Genomic DNA, 21,026 nt, shown 5'->3' on the forward strand with positions numbered 1-21,026 from the left:
ATAGCAAAGAGATTAGTATCTACTAATTTCCTTCCTTTATTTCTGACACGCATTTAACGTGGCAACTGGTCCATGTCGCCTTTGAAAGCCTCCGTGCCTAGGGCTGCCTCCTCTGTGAATGTACGCGGTAATCTAGGACCCAACTCGACCGTGAAGTATCCTAAACCTTGAGGTTATATTAGCGAAATGCGCAGAGTACGGTTAGAGTATGCTTGGTCTAATAGTGCATTTCATTAAATTAATGAAAACTGCTAATACAGATAATATACTGCGGCTTCCTTAATTTTGTAATCGTGTTATATGGCGTCGGTAATTTACCGACGATTAAACGATGCGGGAAGTTGATATCGTTTCAAGTACTATTTTAATTTTTTTTTTCTGTAAATATTTTTTATATAGGGTGTTACCTGTAACACTACTCACGATTTTTCTCCTACTTGCAGCCATCTTACGAAAAAAAGTTTAGAACAATATTTGCAGGGTGTGAAGTGCACAATAGATATTAGTAAAGCAAATTTTGAAAACAGTTTGTTCTCTTGATAAAGTCAAGGTCAGCTTGGGTTTTTTAAATAGAAACTTTTTTAATAGAAAAAAAATTCCTAGATTCCCTAATTCCTCACGTCCCGAATCGCCAAAGTCCCAAATTCCTCACATCCCGAATCCCCAAAGTCCCAAATTTCTGAAATCCTAAATCCCCAAACTCCCAATTACCTAAAGTCCTAAATTTCCACAAGTCCCAAATTCCCAAATTCCCAAATTCCCAAAGCCCCAAATTCCTAAAGTCCCAAAGTCCCAAAGTCCCAAATTCCCAAACTCCCAAATTTCCAAACTCCCAAATTCCCAAATTCTCAAATTCCCAAATTCTCAAAGTCCCAAATTCCCAAAGCCCCAAATTCCCAAATTTCCAAAGTCCCAAAGTCCCAAATTGACAAATTCCCAAATTTCCAAAGTCCCAAAGTCCCAAATTCCCAAACTCCCAAATTTCCAAACTCCCAAATTCCCAAATTATCAAATTCCCAAATTCCCAAAGTCCCAAATTCCCAAATTATCAAATTCCCAAATTCCCAAAGTCCCAAATTCCCAAAGCCCCAAATTGCCAAATTTCCAAAGTCCCAAAGTCCCAAAGTCCCAAATTCCCAAAGTCCCAATGTCCCAAATTCCCAAACTCCCAAATTCCCAAATTCCCAAATTCCCAAATTCCCAAATTCCCAAATTCCCAAAGTCCCAAATTCCCAAAGTCCCAATGTCCCAAATTCCCAAACTCCCAAATTCCCAAATTCCCAAATTCCCAAATTCCCAAATTCCCAAAGTCCCAAATTCCCAAAGTCCCAAACTCTGAAATTCCCAAATTCCCAAATTCCCAAACTCTCAAATTCCCAAATTCCCAAATTCCCAAATTCCCAAATTCCCAAAGTCCCAAAGTCCCAAATTCCCAAAGTCCCAAATTCCCAAAGTCCCAAATTCCGAAATTCCCAAATTCCCAAATTCCCAAACTCTCAAATTCCCAAATTCCCAAAGTCCCAAATTCCCAAAGTCCCAAAGTCCCAAAGTCCCAAACTCTGAAATTCTCAAATTCCCAAATTCCCAAACTCTCAAATTCCCAAATTCCCAAATTCCCAAATTCCCAAATTCCCAAATTCCCAAATTCCCAAATTCCTAAATTCCCAAATTCCCAAATTCCCAAAGTCCCAAAGTCCCAAAGTCCCAAAGTCCCAAACTCTGAAATTCTCAAATTCCCAAATTCCCAAATTCCCAAAGTCCCAAATTCCCAAAGTCCCAAATTCCCAAAGTCCCAAATTCCCAAATTCCCAAATTCCCAAAGTCCCAAATTCCCATAAGTCCCAATATCCTCAGAATCCCAAATCCCCATAAGTCCCAATATCCTCAGAATCCTCAATTCCCATAAGTCCCAAAATCTAGCAACCCCAAAATCCCAAAGTTTCCTCAAATCCACACCATCCCCAAATCTCTAACCCCAAACCCCAAAATCTTGACATCTCAAAATCTCCAACTCCCAAAATCCCAAAATTCAAAAGTCCTAAAATTTTCACCCAATACATCGTTGTATTAATGTCTTCCTTACATCTTCCTCTGCTAGGCTGTATACAGAGACTCCTCCGGGACGCTGACGATCAAAGACTATGGGAAGTCCGTTCATGGCCGAGGATCATGATACTCGGACGCATTGGTGTCATGCGAACACGATTTAAACCTTTGAAAATACTGCTTAAAGCTCGGGGCGGTTCCAATTAACCTGCCACGTTGTACGCGATATTAGTTGGATGTTGACAGTAGCCTCGATAAAATCTCTCGACAGCTTATAACTAGTCCGCTTATTATTCATTACACTTTCAAGTGCGGCCAGCCTCACCACTGGAAAAGCAGAATTGTCGCGTGAATATCTCGCGCGATGATGTTTGAGCTCGTACCGTAACGTATGTGCATAATTCTTGCCCTTCGTATTCTTATTGCATTTTCTTGAATGATGTTGCATTAAAAAGAAAATGGGAATATCTGATAGGAGTAGAATATTTTCTTATTTTTGTAAGAAATCGTTCAGTGGTTAAGGCTTTTTTTAGAGTGCGTTGTTTTTACAAATATTAAGTTGTGAAATAAAATTTATGGCGTTGGTTAATATATTTAGGACTTTGGGTATCGATTTTGAAGATATTTGTTGAAATAAATGATGGGACGAGTGAAAAAACTGGAGGTATAGAATACAGGAATAGAATCTCTTCAAGTTTTCTCAGAACCAAAAATAAATTTATGAAATAAAATTTTGAATATTTAAAAGTTTATATTTTCGCGCCATTTATGTTTTGTACGGAAATAGTATTGCTGGCGTCATCGAGCGGTCGAGGATCGAAACATTGGATCAGAGGAATGGTTTTTGACGATTTGTAAAAAAAGGGTTTGATATATTTATGTCATTCTCTATTTTATCGACGAGATGTAGTTATAATACGCGAATTGTACTGAGCATATAATCGGACCCATAAAACTACATTACAAAGAGCAGAAAATCAATATTAATGAATATGTTATAAATATAGAGTATATTAATTAATAAAATCAATATTAATTTAATTTTTATAAAAATTGAACAAGTGGCGCCATCTCTCCGGCGAACGGGGTGAACTACATACTTTTGAAACTGTTGTTTAGTTCGTTCCCGTCTTCTACCACTAGATGGCAGCACCTAAAACAGCAGTGTGGCGACTGTACCGACAGCGTCACATGCGCCCTCTGGACAGTTCCTATTTTTAGTTACTTTTTATTTCTTAGGTTAAGTTGTAAATAGTAGTTGGTAAGACTAGTTTATAAGGAACGCGGCGCGAAAAAGAAGAACGTCGTTCTTCCACTTCTTGTACGAAAGAAAAAGAGTCAGCACGTGCGCGTCTTAATAAAAAGTACAATCCTTGCAAATAGCGAGAAAAGTCGTCGTACGTCATTTCCTACACCAGGTTCTCCTGCGCGAACCTCAGTCCCCACAGCAGTATAGGAAATGTGTCTCTTTACTTAAAATTACTTAATAGATTATAACTTCAAAAATAACTGATTTATTGATATTGATTTTGAAATGCATGTTGCTGAATTTAAATTTGATTAAGGAATGAATAGCGAACGTTTTTCATTTTAAATATACAATTGAACAATAAAATTAAATATCAAATATAAATAGAAATCTTCTTTATCGATGGCTTGAAAATGAAATTCTTCTTGATTGACGATGAGTCTGATGATCACCACAGCAATCTGTATTACCATAAGAATTGCTTAAAATTAATAATCGTTTGGTAAAATTTAAATATGCTAAAGATAATTAGTGTTGCACTGGGATATAGTTTAATGCATACTGAAGGTAACTAGACCAATAAAATCAGTATTAATTGAATTTTTTTTTTAAGGAACATGTGGCGCCATCTCTATTGCGAGCAGCGTGAACTACACACTTTTGAGACAGCAGTTTAATTAGTTTCCACCTTGTACCACTAGATGGCAGCACCAGAAACCTTAATTACCATAAGAATTGTAGAAAATTAATAATAATTTGATAAACTTAAAACATCCTAAAGTTAATTAGACTCATTCTTCTATATATTTTGATGCATATTGAAGTTAATTAGATTTGTTAAAATGGAACTAGTGGCGCCATCTCCCCAGTGAACAACACACTTTTACAACTATTTTTTCAAATTTTACATTCGTTGTTTCACAATGAACTTGTATAGAATCACTTTGTACACTGTTTTTACAAATAAAATTACTGCAATACTTTCCTCAATGAATGTAAATCTGAAAACACACGATAATGAGTATGCAATATAGAAATGGAGTATACACGATAATGAGTATGCAAAATAGTTAACTACTCACTTTCTGAGCACAGTCTATGCACTTTTATTATAAAAAAATGTTCAGTTATTCCTCAGCTATCTTCTCGTATTATATTTGTTCAGATTTTTAATGAAATTAATTAGTTATTAACTAATAACCTGAGGCTAGCCACGATGACAAGCGGTCTATACGAGCTAATTTTGAATAATTAACCAGACGTTTTGTGGATATATTTTGTGCACTTTTATGATTGAAGAATGGTCAGCAATGCATTATTTACATGATTCGATCATAACAGTTCATAAATAATGTTCGGGTAATGAGTAATTAATTATTTTGTGTCTGCATTTCGATACGTACATGAGCCGCCAATATCAATTCTACTGCGCATGCAAAGCGCAATACTTCGGCACTATGACGACGTAGTATAGTTCCTGAGGCATTTAGAAACAAATTTCTATTAGGGTTTGATGCGTTTTGATGCCTAATAAAGCCAGAAAATCAATTTTTGACGAATTCGGTCCAAAACGGTACAGGTGGCGCCATCCAGCGGCGAGCGGCGGAACTACGAGAAACTAAAATTTCGATTTTTTTCGAAAACTAGGAACTTTTCCGAAATTCTGAGATATACAAGTTGTTCCTTGTCGCCTACGGAATCGAACGAATCTAATTATAGCCAGCTAGGACCATTATTAAAGAAGATAGAAAAATAGCCCATTTCATGGACTAAAAAATTGGTGTCCATCTAGCGGTGAAAGTTGGAACTACAAAAATATAAAAATGCGATTTTCTCGAAAATTAGGGAACTTTGAGTACTTCTGAGGGTCAGAAAGTGTTATGTGATCGCATTAGAAGCAAAATAATGCAATAGAAGCTTCCTAAAGACTTTAATAAAGAAAATTAAAAAAATGTCATTTTATGGAGAAAATTTGTGGCGCCATCTAGCGGCGAAACTGCGAACTAAATTGAAAAAACGTATATTCGAACACGCAGTATAGTGGCCAAATAAAAATTGATTTTCTGGGCTTAATAGGCAAAAAAATGAATAACTTATTGAACAAACATTGCTTAAAAATTTATAAAGAAGCATACTACGTCGTCAAAGTTGCGAAATATTGCTTTCTATATTTTTCCTTAACGCGTGTTCGGACATACGTTTTTTCGGTTCAGTTCGCGGCTTCGCCGCTAGATGGCGCCACAAATTTTCTCCATAAAATGACATTTTTTTTATTTTCTTTATTAAAGCCTTTAGGAAGTTTTTATTGCATTATTTTGCTTCTAATGCAATCACATAACACTTTCTGACCCTCAGAAGTACTCAAAGTACCCTAATTTTCGAGAAAATCGTTTTTTTATATTTTCGTAGTTCCAACTTTCACCGCTAGATGGACGGCAATTTTTTAGTCCATGCAATGGACTATTTTTCTATTTTCTTTAATAATGGTCCTAGCTGGCTATAATTAGATTCGTTCGATTCCGTAGGCGACAAGGAACAATTTGTATATTTCAGAATTTCGGAAAAATTCCTAGTTTTCGAGAAAATCGAAATTTTAGTTTTTCGTAGTTCCGCCGCTCGCCGCTAGATGGCGCCACCTGTACCGTTTTGGACCAAATTCTACAAAAATTCATTTTCTGGCTTTATTAGGCACCAAAACGCATCAAACCCTAATAGAAATTTGTTTCTAAATGCCTCAGGAACTATACTACGTCGCCAAAGTGCCGAAATATTCATTTTTTTATTTTCCTTATACGCGTGTCGGGACCAGTGTTGGGCAGTCGTGAGATTTTATCTCATGCGAGAGCTTTATGCGCATGCGTCAGCTGAAGTCACAGCTTGCTGCCAATGCCGTACCTAGCCGGTACACACAGGATTGACTGATGAGAACACATTAATGATCCTACATAATTTTACAAAAATTCTTATAATTGCACTGTAAACTATGAATGTATAGGTTGGGTTAGATTACATTAGGCTGTCCCATCCCCCCTCCTATCCCTCCCATCCCCCCTCCTATCCCCCCTCCCAAAAAAATATTACAATCGTAGCTGTTAAATTCTAAATTCTAATTCTAAATTAGAATTTAGAATTAGTTCTGGTCGTAGCTCTTAGCTCGATATAGTTCTCTGAAGATTTTTCAAAGCCTTCAGAGAACTATACCAATTACCAGGTCACACCACGTGGAGGTGGCTACGATAGTGACCCACCCTAACTCCAAATCCCATCCTCCCTCCAAATACAAACCTCATTTATCTGAAGGATAAATGAGTTCTAATTCTACTCAGCTCATACGCTCGCATATACAAGTTCTTTACCATAATCCGGTAAAGAGCTTGTATCACACACACACACGCACATACATTAACTTAATACTAATTGCATAGGATCCTACGCATACGCTTAACTTATTCTAAACGCCGCAGGGTACCTCTCATTCTAAGATTACACTCAAATAATCTATGACGAATTCAAAAAGCAAAGGGAAATAAGAAAGTTAGAAGAACTTTCTACTAAAAGAAAAGAAAGTTAGAAGAACTTTCTGTCAAAAAAGGGGAACAGTATTTTTCGCCAACTGAACCTTGCTTTCCATGGGTCAAAGGGTAGCCCATAGTGGCTTACGTGAACCACGACGGCAAAGATGAACCGAAGATACCTTTGGCAAGAGCGAGTGATACACCCCAGTTGGCGGAGGGTTCCCATTTCCCCCAGCGCTCTCGCGTCTTACCACAGAGAGGATACCCAGACCGTGATGCCCCTTGGCAGAATGGCGGCGGGTCGGGGAGGCACATCAGAGTATGAGAGGTGCCAACCCCGATCCGCCCCGCCGGGCAAAGAATATCACTCGCCCTACACCGGCACTTGCAGCTCACCTCTACCGCGTGTTCACAGCGCTGTGAACCCCCCATGATCCACTTGGGCGCAGAACGATTGACAAAAAATAGGGGGGGTATACTACAAGCTAACGAAAGTTAGAAGAACTTTCTGCCAAAAAAAAAAAAGAAAGTTAGAAGAACTTTCTATCAAAAAAGGGGATCAGTATTTTTCGCCAAATGAGCCTCGCCTTCCATGGGTCAAAGGGTAGTTCATAGTGACTTACGTGAACCACGAGACAGAGATGAACCGAAAATACTGGCAAGAACGAGTGACACATCCGCGGAAAGTTTCCCATTTCTCCCCGCTTACGTTTTAGGTAAGTCTTACTGCAGAGAGGAAACCCTGCCGTGAGGCACCCGATCGAGACGGAACATCAATCGATCGGCCCCGCAGAGATGTGTCCCTGGCGCTATACCAGTACTTGCAGCTCACCTCTGCTGCGTGTTCACAGCGCTATGAACCCCCAATGATCCACTTGGGTTCGGACCGACTGACAAAAAATAACGGGGTACACTACAAGCTAACGCGTACAAAGTTGGGGAACTGAGAAGATGAGTGCAATTTAGAATGAGAGGCACTTACAAGGACCCACCCGCCCTGCCCACGAGCACACTTAACTTACAACTAACGCACGCCTAAAATTAGCTTAAAACGAACGCACGCATCCCACGAAGATCCCTCGATGATCTCTGGATGATCGATGTCTTCAATGATGACCTATTCATTACCTATAGAATAAATAGGTGTAACAATAAAAACGGGAAACAGGGAAGCAAACGCAAGATTAGTAACATTGTAATGTTTACGCAAGCACAATTCATCTTAATATTTAAATTTATATTAACATTTTAAGAATAAAAATAAAATGAACTTCGAGGCCACTCGATAGAAACCTGAAACATGTGAATAAAAATATGATAAGAGAAAAATGAATCATTAAAATAAAAAGCTGAAACAGACAAATATAATTAGATACATATGAAACATTACTTACTTAAAATAAAAATCAGGACACACACCATTCACACATTAATACATTCTAAATGCCCTACATGTACCTCTTATTCTAAAATTGCATTCGCATATAAAACTTTATAAAAATTGCAAGAAGGTAGGAAAGAAAGTTGGAAGAACTTTCTTTTAAGTTTGGGGAAATTGAGAAAAAGAGACAAACTATTACTACAATCTAATATGTAAGTTTAAAAATTGACAAAGATGAGTACAAATTAGAATAAGAGGTACTTACAATGTGCGCAGGCTTTTCGCCACAAGTTGTGACGAAAAACCTGCGCCCGAGCCCACCCAACCTCCCACAGCTCGGAATAAATATAAAAAACACTCAACAAAATTTACTAAAACGTAAATGCTGGAAGACACAAAAATTTATTAACATAGAAATTTCAGAACAGAGAATAATGTAAGAACTTACGAAATATTAAATGCTGGAACAAACAAAATTATATTAACATAGAAAATTAAGCAAAGGAGTGAAATATTACTTTAGCCCAACCACAAAATAGAAAATTAACCGTAGCTCTCAGCTCGGTATAGTTTTCCAAAGACTTTAAAAAATCTTTAGAGAACTATACCGATTACCGGGTCACACCACGTGGAGGTGGCTACGATAGTGACCCACCCTAACTCCAAATCCCAACCACCCTCCAATTGCAACCTCATTTATCAGAAGGATAAATGAGTTCTGACTCTACTTAGCTCATATGCTCGCATATACAAGTTCTTTACCACAATCCAGCAAAGAACTTGTATCACACACAGACACATACAATAACTTAATACTAATTTTTTGGGATCCCAAATTAATACGCTTAACTTATTCTAAACGCCGCACGGTACCTCTTCTTCTAATATTGCACTCAAATAATCTATGACGTATTGAAAAAGCAAAGGGGAAGAAAGTTAGAAGAACTTTCTGTCAAAAATAAAAGAAAGTTAGAAGAACTTTCTGTCAAAAAGAAAAGAAAGTTAGAAGAACTTTCTGCGAAAAAGGGGAACAGTATTTTTCGCCAAGTGAACCTCGCCGTTCATGGGTCAAAGGGTAGTCCATAGTGACTTACGTGAACCACGGGACAGAGATGAACCGAAAGTACTGGCAAGAACGAGTGACACATCCGCGGAGGGTCTCCCATTTCTCCCCGCTTGCGTTTGAAGCAAGGCTAACCGCAGAGAGGAGACCCCTGCCGTGAGGCGGCAAATCGAGATGGTTCATCGATCGATCGGCCCCGCAGAGATGTGTCCCTGGCGCTACACCAGCACTTGCAGTTCACCTCTGCCACGTGTTCACAGCGCTATGAACCCCCAATGATCCACTTGGGTTCGGAACGATTGACAAAAAATAACCGAGTATACTACAAGCTAACGCGTGTAAAGTTTGAGAATTGTAAAGATGAGTGCAATTTAGAAGAAGGGGCACTTACATGGACCCCCCCACCCTGCCCACAAGCATACACTTAAAACTAACTGAAAACTTAATCGACTTAAAACTAACGCACGCATCCCTCGATGATCCCACAAAGTCTTCAAAGGATGTCTTCTGATCTGTAAAGATCAGAAACAGAATGCGGAAAAATAGAGAGGAAAAAGGGGAAAAATTCGAGTCGACTCGAGGGAAACATGCAAATTAAATAACTAATACATGCAAATGACTAATACATGCAAATAACTAATAATAAATAATACTCTTAAAATTAAGAAAAATATGAACCATTAAAAATTACTTACATAAAATTTATACCTGTAACATATAAAGATAATTAGACAAACACGAAACATTAAAAATTACTTACTTGAAATAAAAACCTGAAACATACGAATATTTGTTAAGACAGAAAATAAATTACTTACTTGAAATAGAAATCTGAAACAGACAATAGTAATTAGACACATAAGAAAAATTCACTTACTTAAAACAAAAACCTATAACATACAAAAATAATTCAGACGTTTAAATCATTAAAACTTACTTACATAAAATATAAATCTGTAACATACAAAAATAATTAGACAACATGAAGCATTAATAATTACTCGCATAAAATTAAAATCTCAAAGAGACAAATATTTATTAAGACAGAAAATAAATTACTTACTTAAAATAAAAATCTGAAACAGACAAAAAGAATTAAAACACATATGAAAAATTTACTTACTTGCTTAAAATAAAAACCTATAACATACAAAAATAATTAGATAAACATGGTACATTAAAAATTACTTACTTGAAATTAAATCCCTGAAACATACAAAATGGAATTAAGATAGAAAATCGAAGAACCACGAATGAAATCTTTTTTTATTCGAAGCAGAACTTGAAAAATCGAAACTGAATTTCAAACATAAAAATCCGAAATGAAATTTCGTGAAGATTCAGAAATCTCAAAACTGAGAATAAAATCGCGATGAGATTTGCAAACTCCAAACGCAAGAGAAAATCCTGGAGAGTTAAAAGTCTCAAAACCGAATTAAGATCAGAAAATCCAAAAGTCCCAAAGTACCAAACAAAGTGAAAGTACGACGCTTACAAAGAACCAATCAAATTCTAAATCACGGAAGAAGAAATAGAATAGAGAAGAAAACTTGGAAGCTAGAAATAAAATTTTTCAGATTCTGAAAAATTCTAAAATCCTGAAATGTAAAATATGAGTACAGGATGCAGGACACATTCACTCTCTCACACATACAGTAATACATATGCCCTAACGGTACCTCTTATTCTAAAATTGCACTCGTATATAAAACTATTTAAAGAAACTTTGGGAAAAAGGAGAAAGGGAAGAAAGTTGTAAGAACTTTCTTCTAAGTTTCAAGAAATTAAGAAAAAAATGACAAACTATTACTAAGCAAGTCTAATATCTATGTTAAAAAATTGTGACAAAGATGAGTGCAATTTAGAATAAGAGGTACTTACAATATGCGCAGGCTTTTCGCCACAAATTGTGACGAAAAACCTGCGCCCGAGCCCACCCAACCTCCCACAGCTCGGAGTTAAAAAACTAATGCATTGAACAGAACTTACCAAAAATTAAATACTGAAACATACAACAATTAATTAACACAGTCATACGAAAAGAGAGCATAACTTATCAAGAATTAAATTCTGAAACAGAGAAAAATTTATTAACACAGAAATTTTAGAAGGGAGGACAATGTAAGAACTTACCAAAAATCATTCTGAAACACAGAAATTTAGGAAGAGAGAACAATGTAGGAATTTACGAAAAATTAAATGCTGAAAGAGACAAAATTTTATTAACATAGAAAATGAAGCAAAGGGAAATATGACTGTACCCTAACCAAAGCTTTCATAAAATACAAAATTCAATAAAAAGACCTGAAAGGAAATAAAATCGCGAAATAAAACCGTAGCTCTCAGCTCGGTCTAATTTTCCAAAGACTTTAAAAAATCTTTAGAGAACTATACCGATTACCGGGTCACACCACGTGGAGGTGGCTACGATAGTGACCCACCCTAACTCCAAATCCCATCCTCCCTCCAAATGCAATCCTCATTTATCAGAAGGATAAATGAGTTCTGACTCTACTTAGCTCATACGCTCGCATATACAAGTTCTTTACCACAATCCAGTAAAGAGCTTGTATCACATACACACACACACGCACATACATTAACTTAATACAAATTGCATAGGATCCTACGCATACGCTTAACTTATTCTAAACGCCGCAGGGTACCTCTACTTCTAAGCTTGCACTCTTATAATCTATGACGAAGTAAAAAAGCAAAGGGGCAAAAAAGAAAGTTAGAAGAACTTTCTACTAAAAAAAAAGAAAGTTAGAAGAACTTTCTGACAAAAAGAAAAGAAAGTTAGAAGAACTTTCTGACAAAAAGAAAAGAAAGTTAGAAGAACTTTCTGACAAAAAGAAAAGAAAGTTAGAAGAACTTTCTGTGAAAAAGGGGAACCGTATTTTTCGCCAAGTGAACCTCGCTTTCCATGGGTCAAAGGGTAGTCCATAGTGGCTTACGTGAACCACGACGGCAAAGATGAACCGAAGATACCTTTGGCAAGAACGAGTGATACACCCCAGTTGGCGGAGGGTTCCCATTTCCCCCAGCGCTTTCGCGTCTAACCACAGAGAGGATACCCAGACCGTGATGCCCCTTGGCAGAATGGCGGCGGGTCGGGGAGGCACATCAGAGTATGAGAGGTGCCAACCCCGATCCGCCCCGCCGGGCAAAGAATATCACTCGCGCTACACCGGCACTTGCAGCTCACCTCTGCCGCGTGTTCACAGCGCTATGAACCCCCAATGATCCACTTGGGCTCGGAACAATCGACAAAAAATGGGTATACTACAAGCTAACGCGTACAAAGATTGAGAACTATGAAGATGAGTGCAAGTTGGAAGTAAAGGTACTTACATGGACCCACCCACCCTGCCCACAAGCATACGCTTAAAACTAACGCACGCATATTAGCTTAAAACTAACGCACGCATCCCACGATGATCCCTCGATGATCCCTCGATGATCCCTCGATGATCCCTCGCTGATCGATGTCTTCAATGATGAACTATTCATTACCTGTAAAATAAATAGGTGTGACAATGAAAAAGGAAACAGAAAAGGAAATGCAAAATTATCTAGTTAAAATAAAAACCTGAAACATCTGAGTGAAATTAAGACAAACAAGATTTATTAACATCAAAATCTGAAACGTATCAATGAAATTAAAACAGACAGGAATCGTTAAAGTAGAGCCCTGAAACATACAAGTACAAATAAGACACGTATGAATAAATAAATTACCCACATAAAATTAAAACCTGAAACATACAAAAATGATTAAGCCCTAAATGTGCCTTTTGTTCTAAAATTGCACTTGTATAATTTAAAACTTTGTAGAGAGAAAGGGTAAAGAAGAAAGTTGGAAGAACTTTCTTTTAAGTTTCGAGCAATTGACAATAAAAAAGACAGGCTAATACTACAATCTAATATGTAACAAGTTAAAAAACTGTAGAGATGAGTGCAAATTAGAACAAAAGGCACAATTTGCGCAAGTTTTTCGCCACGTGTTGTGACGAAAAACCTGCGCCCGAGCCCACCCTTCCTCCCACAGCTCGGAATTATTGTAACTTAGATATGAAATTGACAAATTATAATCGTAGCTCTCAGCTCGATGTCGTTTTCTACAGATAATTTCGTGAAAAATATTTAGAAAACGACATCGATTACCAGGTCACACCACGTGGAGGTGACTACGATAGTGACCCACCCTAACTCCAAATCCCATCCACCCTCCAAATGCAACATCATTTATCAGAAGGATAAATGAGTTTTGACTCTACTTAGCTCATAGGCTCGCATATACAAGTTCTTTACCACAATCAAGCAAAGAGCTTGTATCACACACATACACACACACACGCACGTACATTAACATAATACTAATTTTTGGGATCCCAAATAAACGCCGCACGGTACCTCTTTTTCTAAGATTGCACTCAAATAATCTATGACGTATTCAAAAAGCAAAGGGGAAGAAAGTTAGAAGAACTTTCTATTAGAAGCAAAGACAGTTAGAAGAATCTTCTACTAAAACAAAAGAAAGTTGGAAGAACTTTCTGACAAGAAGAAAAGAAAGTTAGAAGAACTTTCTGCGAAAAAGGGGAACAGTATTCTTCGCCAAGTGAACCTCGCCGTCCATGGGTCAAAGGGTAGTCCATAGTGACTTACGTGAACCACGGGACAGAGATGAACCGAAAGTACTGGCAAGAACGAGTGACACATCCGCGGAGGGTCTCCCATTTCTCCCCGCTTACGTTTTAGGTAAGTCTGACTGCAGAGAGGAGACCCCTGCCGTGAGGCGGCAAATCGAGATGGTTCATCGATCGATCGGCCCCGCAGAGATGTGTCCCTGGCGCTACACCAGCACTTGCAGCTCACCTCTGCCACGTGTTCACAGCGCTATGAACCCCCAATGATCCACTTGGGTTCGGAACGATTGACAAAAAATTACTGAGTATACTACAAGCTAACGCGTACAAAGTTTGAGAATTGAGGAGATAAGTGCAAGTTAGAATGAGAGGCACTTACAGGGACCCACCCGCCCTGCCCACAAGCACACTTTACTTAAAAATAACGCACGCATCCCACGAAGATCCGCCGATGATCCCTCGATGATCGATGTCTTTAATCTTCGCGTATACGCATCTCACTCATTCACTCATTCATACTACAATGTATTACAAAAGATGTAACTTAAAATTAACTTAAAATTACTTAAAATTAGCACATTGGTTGGTGAAATCCCTTCGATGGATGTCTTCAATGATGACTTATTCATTACCTATACTTAGTATAGATAATAAGAATAATTAGTCGTAACAATAAAAAGAGGAAACAGAGAAGCAAATGCAATATTAGTAACATTACAATGTTTAGGCATGCACAATTCATGCTAACACGCACAATTCATGCTAACATGCACAATTCATAATAACATGCAAAATTCATATTAACTCAATAAAAATACACCTATAAAATATACAATATACTTAAGAAATAATCGATTACTTAATTAAATTAAGAATCTGAAACATTTGAACGAAATTAAGACAAATATGAATTATTAAAATAAAAACCTGAAACATATAAAAATAATTAAGACACATATGAATAAATAAATTACTTACATAAAATTAAAACCTGTAACATACAAAAATAATTAAGACAAAAATGGAACATTAAAAATTACTTACATAAAATTAAAACCTGAAACATACAAAAAGTAATTAAGACAAAAATGGAACATTAAAAATTACTTACATAAAATTAAAATCTGAAACAGACAAAAAGTAATTAAGACAAATACGAAACATTAAATATTACTTACAAAAAATTAAAACCTGAAACATACAAAAATAAATTAAGACAGATATGAAATATTAAAAATTACTTACATAAAATTAAAACCTGAAACCGACAAAAAGTAATTAAGACAAATACGAAACATTAAAAATTACTTACAAAAAATTAAAACCTGAAACATACAAAAATAAATTAAGAGAGATATGAAATATTAAAAATTACTTACATAAAATTAAAACCTGAAACAGACAAAAATAAATTAAGACAAAAATGGAACATTAGAAATGACTTACATAAAATTAAAATCTGAAACAGACAAAAAGTAATTAAGACAAATATGGAACATTAAAAATTACTTACAAAAAATTAAAACCTGAAACATACAAAAATAAATTAAGACAGATATGAAATATTAAAAATTACTTACATAAAATTAAAACCTGAAACAGACAAAAATAAATTAAGACAAAAATGGAACATTAGAAATGACTTACATAAAATTGAAATCTGAAACAGACAAAAAGTAATTAAGACAAATATGAAATATTAAAAATGACTTACAAAAAATTAAAACCTGAAACAGACAGAAGCAATTAAGAAAAAAAAGAAATATTAAAAATTACTTACATAAAATTAAAGCCTGAAACAGACGAATGCAGTTAAAGACAGAAAATTGAAAGACAAGGAATGAAATCTATCATTATCCGAAACACAACTTTGGAAAAATTGAAATCACCAAAAATACAGTAGATGAAATAAAATAACGAAGAGTCTTGAAAACTTCGGAGCAAGAATTAAAATGGAGAAAAGACTTGAGAACTTCGAAGCAAGAAACAAAATAGAGAAAAGACTTGAAAAATTCGAAGCAAGAAACAAAATAGAGAAGACTTGAAAACTTCCAAGCAAGGAATCAAATAGAGAAAACTTGAAAACTTCCAATCAAGGACTAAAATAGAACAAAGACCTGAAATCTTCGAAATAAAAAATAAAATCATTTAGAATCAGAAAAACTCTTAAACTAAATAGGTCCTGCATCATATACTCACATTTTCACACACTCACGCATACTATAATACAAAATCCCTAAATGTGCCTTTTGTTCTAAAATTGCACTCGTGTAATGTAAAACTTTGTAAAGAAAAGTGTTAAAGAAGAAAGTTGGAAGAACTTTCTTTTAAGTTTCAAACAATTGACAATAACAGTGATAGGCTATTACTACAATCGAATACGTAACAATCTAATTTGTAATAATCTAATATATAACAAGTTAAAAAATTGCAAAGATGAGTGCAAGTTAGAACAAAAGGCACTTACAATTTGCGCAAGCTTTTCGCCACATATCGTGACGAAAAACCTGCGCCCGAGCCCACCCTTCCTCCCACAAGCTCGGAGTTAAAAAACTAATGCATTGAACAGAACTTACCAAAAATTAAATTCTGAAACAGACAAAATTTTATTAGGGCAAATATAAATTATTTCATTACTTACGTAAAATAAAAATCTGAAACAGACAAAATTCTATTAACACAGAAAATTGTGGGAAGAGGAGGAAAATTTTTCTTTATTTCATACAAGAATTTCAAAAAACAAAACGCAATGAAAATTGCGGATTTGTGGAGACAACATAACTTACGAAAGAAGAAACACTAAAACAGACAAAAATTTATTAGCACAGAAATTTAAGAAGAGAGAACAACTTACCAAGAATTAAATTCTGAAACTCACAAAAATTTATTAACATAGAAAATTTAGATCAGTTTAAGAACTTACCAAAAATTAAATTCTGAAACAGACAAAAGTTTATTAACATAGATTTTACAGAACAGAGAACTTACCAAGAATTAAATTCTAAAACAGACAAAAGTTTATTAACCTATACAATTGTAGGAAAAAAAGGGAAACGACAATATCGAAAAACAGAAAACACAATAAAAATTACGAATTCAAGATCAATCAACAATAAAACATTTTGTACAAAATCAATTCCTGAAACAGAGAAAAATAATTAATGCATAAAATTGAGGGAAATTAAAATCGCGAAGGGATATACAAATATCGTATCTCGAAATATAATCGCGAAGGAATATAAAAATCTCTAATTTCATAAAACAATCACGAAGGGATATAAAAATCTCTAATTTCATAAAATAATCGCGGAGGGATATAAAAATCTCTAATTTCGTAATAAAATTGCGAAGGGATACTAAAATCTCTAATTTCGTAATAAAATCGCGAAAGTCTAAAAATCTCGAATCGCGAAGGGATATGCAAATCTCTAATCTGAAAATTTAATCGCGAAGTTATGCAAAAATCTCTAATCTTGAAATTTAATTGGGAGGGCATAAAAATCTCGAATCGCGAAGGGATACAAATAAAATCGCGAGTGGCTATGCTCGTAAAAATTCGAGCAAAACGTGACGATACATTTCGTATCGTTCAAAAAGCACATGTAAAATACAAGAAAATAATAGCGAGCATAGTGACAAATGACTGTCCATCTTAAGATCTTAAGATGGACAGCCATTAATAGTTCCCCTCTTCTTTGGCAAATTTTGCCGGGGCTCTTCGGCATATAGCCTCTTCTCTCTTCGGCAAAGCCTCACAAAAATCACTCGCGAAATTTTACGGTAACTCGGACATTCTTAGTTTTCAATTACATAAATTCTCAATTTTGCTATCGATCTCCATAAACAGATAGCAGACAATTTTATAAGAATAAAATTGCATTGCTATCCATTTATTTCGTTCGATAACAAAATCGAAATTTTATGTAATATATAATAAGTTTGGTAAAAAAGAAAAATTACTGAAAATAAGAATACGACCAGCGATTCTCAGAATGCGCTGTCCGTAAAAGAATGTCCGAGCAGATTATTTTATTTCACTACACTTCACTTCACTTCACTGTATACTTCATTTTTGCAGTCGGATCTAGAACCCGACTGCGACTTACAAACTAAAAGGCCTGGCCTAAACGAACAATCGAGTTCAAGAGATATTAAATATATTCATATTTAATTTTTCTCTTCTCGATTTTTCGTAAACCCCCAGATGCAAGCATCTCACGTGTGAGAGAGGAGGATAGAGAAACGTGAAAGCTTGCTCTGGCCCTACCTACTTAAAACTAACTCATTCACACCAGAAGTAAACTACCTGCCTGCCTATCGCTATATTTAAAAAATTGCAAAGTCCATTCTCACAAAAACACACTCCACGGTTCTCACACATACCACCCGGGTGCAAATAAGCCTAATCCTAGGGAGGACGTCCCGGGACGTCTCCGACACCCGAGTTCAATACAACATTCACACTCTAAGTTCATACCTTTTTGCTGAAATCGATCGACAATCGACAGTGAACATATTTCATTTTTCTACTCTTTCGAATATTCAATGCAATATGTACATGTAATAATTTTAACTATGAAATACAATTTTCTAACTTAATCAATTTATATAACTTTGAAATGACTCTACTTGCATTTTGTATGCATTTTCAAATGACTCGACTTGCATTTTGTATGCATTTTCAAATAGAATTTTGCAAAATTTCAAAAATAAATCTACAGTTTAATCGACACAAGGTCCACGACCTAACCACACACACACGTGTAACTTGTGTCGATAATTCACTGTCAATTTGTCGATCGCCAAAACATCTTAAAACTAAACCGTGTCCACCTGCCCTAACCCATGCGAGTAGCATCTAAGCACGCGCATGAGTATAGAGCATAAAAATGAACACGGCCACATGTATTTTGACCTACCAGTTTTCTTCATGTGTGCTGAAAATCCTGAGCTAAAAAAATGATTAGTAACATGCTAATAAAGTGTCTTCCAGCAAAAATTGACTGTAATTTTAAAAAATTTTCAAAATGGAAAATGGAAGATCACTTTGCAAAAATCTAAGTATACGATTGTTTCATTTTTAACAGATTTGTGATATCAAAGTAAATTTGTAAATGACTCAAACATTCGTAAATAACTTTGATATCGAAATCTGTTTCTCGCGATACTTTCTTGTACATTTATTTAAAAAATTTTCACGTGTACGTAAAAATTGAAAGTGACTCGATAACTTTATCAAAATGACTCGAAAACTACTGTGAAATCGGAGGGTCATCCGACTTCTATGTACTAATTTTAATTTTAAATTGTAAAGAAGTTAAAACGCGATGTACAAGAAAACCCTGACCTGATCTAATAAATATAATAAACAGTTTGTACGAATTTTGCACGATCGTACAGTCGTGGTCACTATGCTCGCTCAAAAATATAAAATACAACCAGTTCCCGTGTCGCTTCGGACCATTCGTCCTACGACATGATGGGAACCGGAGGAACCATAAAGCATGCGACTCACCGATCGCTGACTTGCACCACTGCGATCGCTTTACCGGTAAAGCATCAGAGATCTCGACTGCTTTGGACTGCTTTGGCAACGTTTGGATTTGGCAATTTGTCCATTGGATTGGCAGCGTGACCTGTAATCATAGCAGGACAACAATTTAGTAACTGTCAATCAATTTGCATTTCGAGTAACGTATACATTTTTGAAACGCAAACAATTAATAAACAAGTTAAGCATGCATACAGTACTACATTACAAAAACCAGTAATAAATTTGCAAATGTATATCAAAACGTATAGTCACTCAGTGAAACATTATAAAATATTCGAAAAAATATGTCAATGCACTTGAATAGTTATTGTATGGCACAGGTTAAAACGTTTGCAAATTTATACCGAAACACATAGATAACTACATGGTAAAACATATTAAAACACCAGTGCAAGTATTCCAAAACATTTAAATAACCACTCCATAATACACACTAAAACAATTTGTTAAAACATTTAAATAACCACTCCATAAAATATATTAAAACACCATTAACAATATGTCAAAACACTTAAATAATCACTCCACATAATACACTAAACCACCAGTAACAATATGCCAAAACACTTAAATAATCATTGCATAAAGTACACTAAACCACCAGTAACAATATATCAAAACACTTAAATAATCATTGCATAAAGTACACCAACACCCAATAACAGTTTGTAAAAGCACTTAAATAATCACTCTACAAAATATATTAAAACAGTAAAAAATTAATAAAACATTCAAATAACCGGACCATAAAACACAGTAATAAATCCGCATACACATGCACAATCACTTAAGGAAATATACTAGTAAAGTCACTGATACTTGTAGAACCACACCATAAATTTTATTAATACACCCCCATAATTAATAAAAAATAATTATTAAAGCACATTAAACACTAGTAATAACACACTAGGTACACTAATATATCCGTATATGCATGCAGGTAACACACTGGTTAAGTCACTGACACTTGTAGAATCACACCATAAAATTTGTTAATACACCCGCGTATTTATTAAAAAATATTTATTAAAACACACTAAACACTTATTAAAGCACAGTAGGTAATACAGGGACAAGCACAATATCGGTAAAGTAAACCCTTGACTCGTACCGGTAAGTGTTGACAGGGCCGATCCGACCTCCTCGACTTCCAAAACAAAACTGAGCAGCGGCGACCTCTTCAAGTGTAAGTGCGATTGGTAGTTTACAGTAGCCAATTAGACATCACGTAATCGACCAATAGATCAAATCGAAGTGCAAGAGTGATTGCTAGTGTACAGTAGCCAATCAGACATCATGTAATCCACCAATAGCGTGCAGCCACTCTCATTGGTTGCTGTATAATTATTCTAATGTCATATTTTTTATAATTTTATATTTTTTGGTAGTTTATTAACAAATTTATTGTTGTAATTATTTAAATTTATTAATTTTTTTTAACTTAATCTTGCAGATATGTTGCAAAATGATTATTTATTAATATACATGTATGTATACATATATCGTGAATTATATGACATAATATAATGGGAATAATATGATGGAATATAGGAGATTATTATATTT

This window comes from Megachile rotundata, chromosome 6 (genome assembly GCF_050947335.1).
Source record: "Megachile rotundata isolate GNS110a chromosome 6, iyMegRotu1, whole genome shotgun sequence".
In the NCBI taxonomy this organism is placed as follows: domain Eukaryota; kingdom Metazoa; phylum Arthropoda; class Insecta; order Hymenoptera; family Megachilidae; genus Megachile; species Megachile rotundata.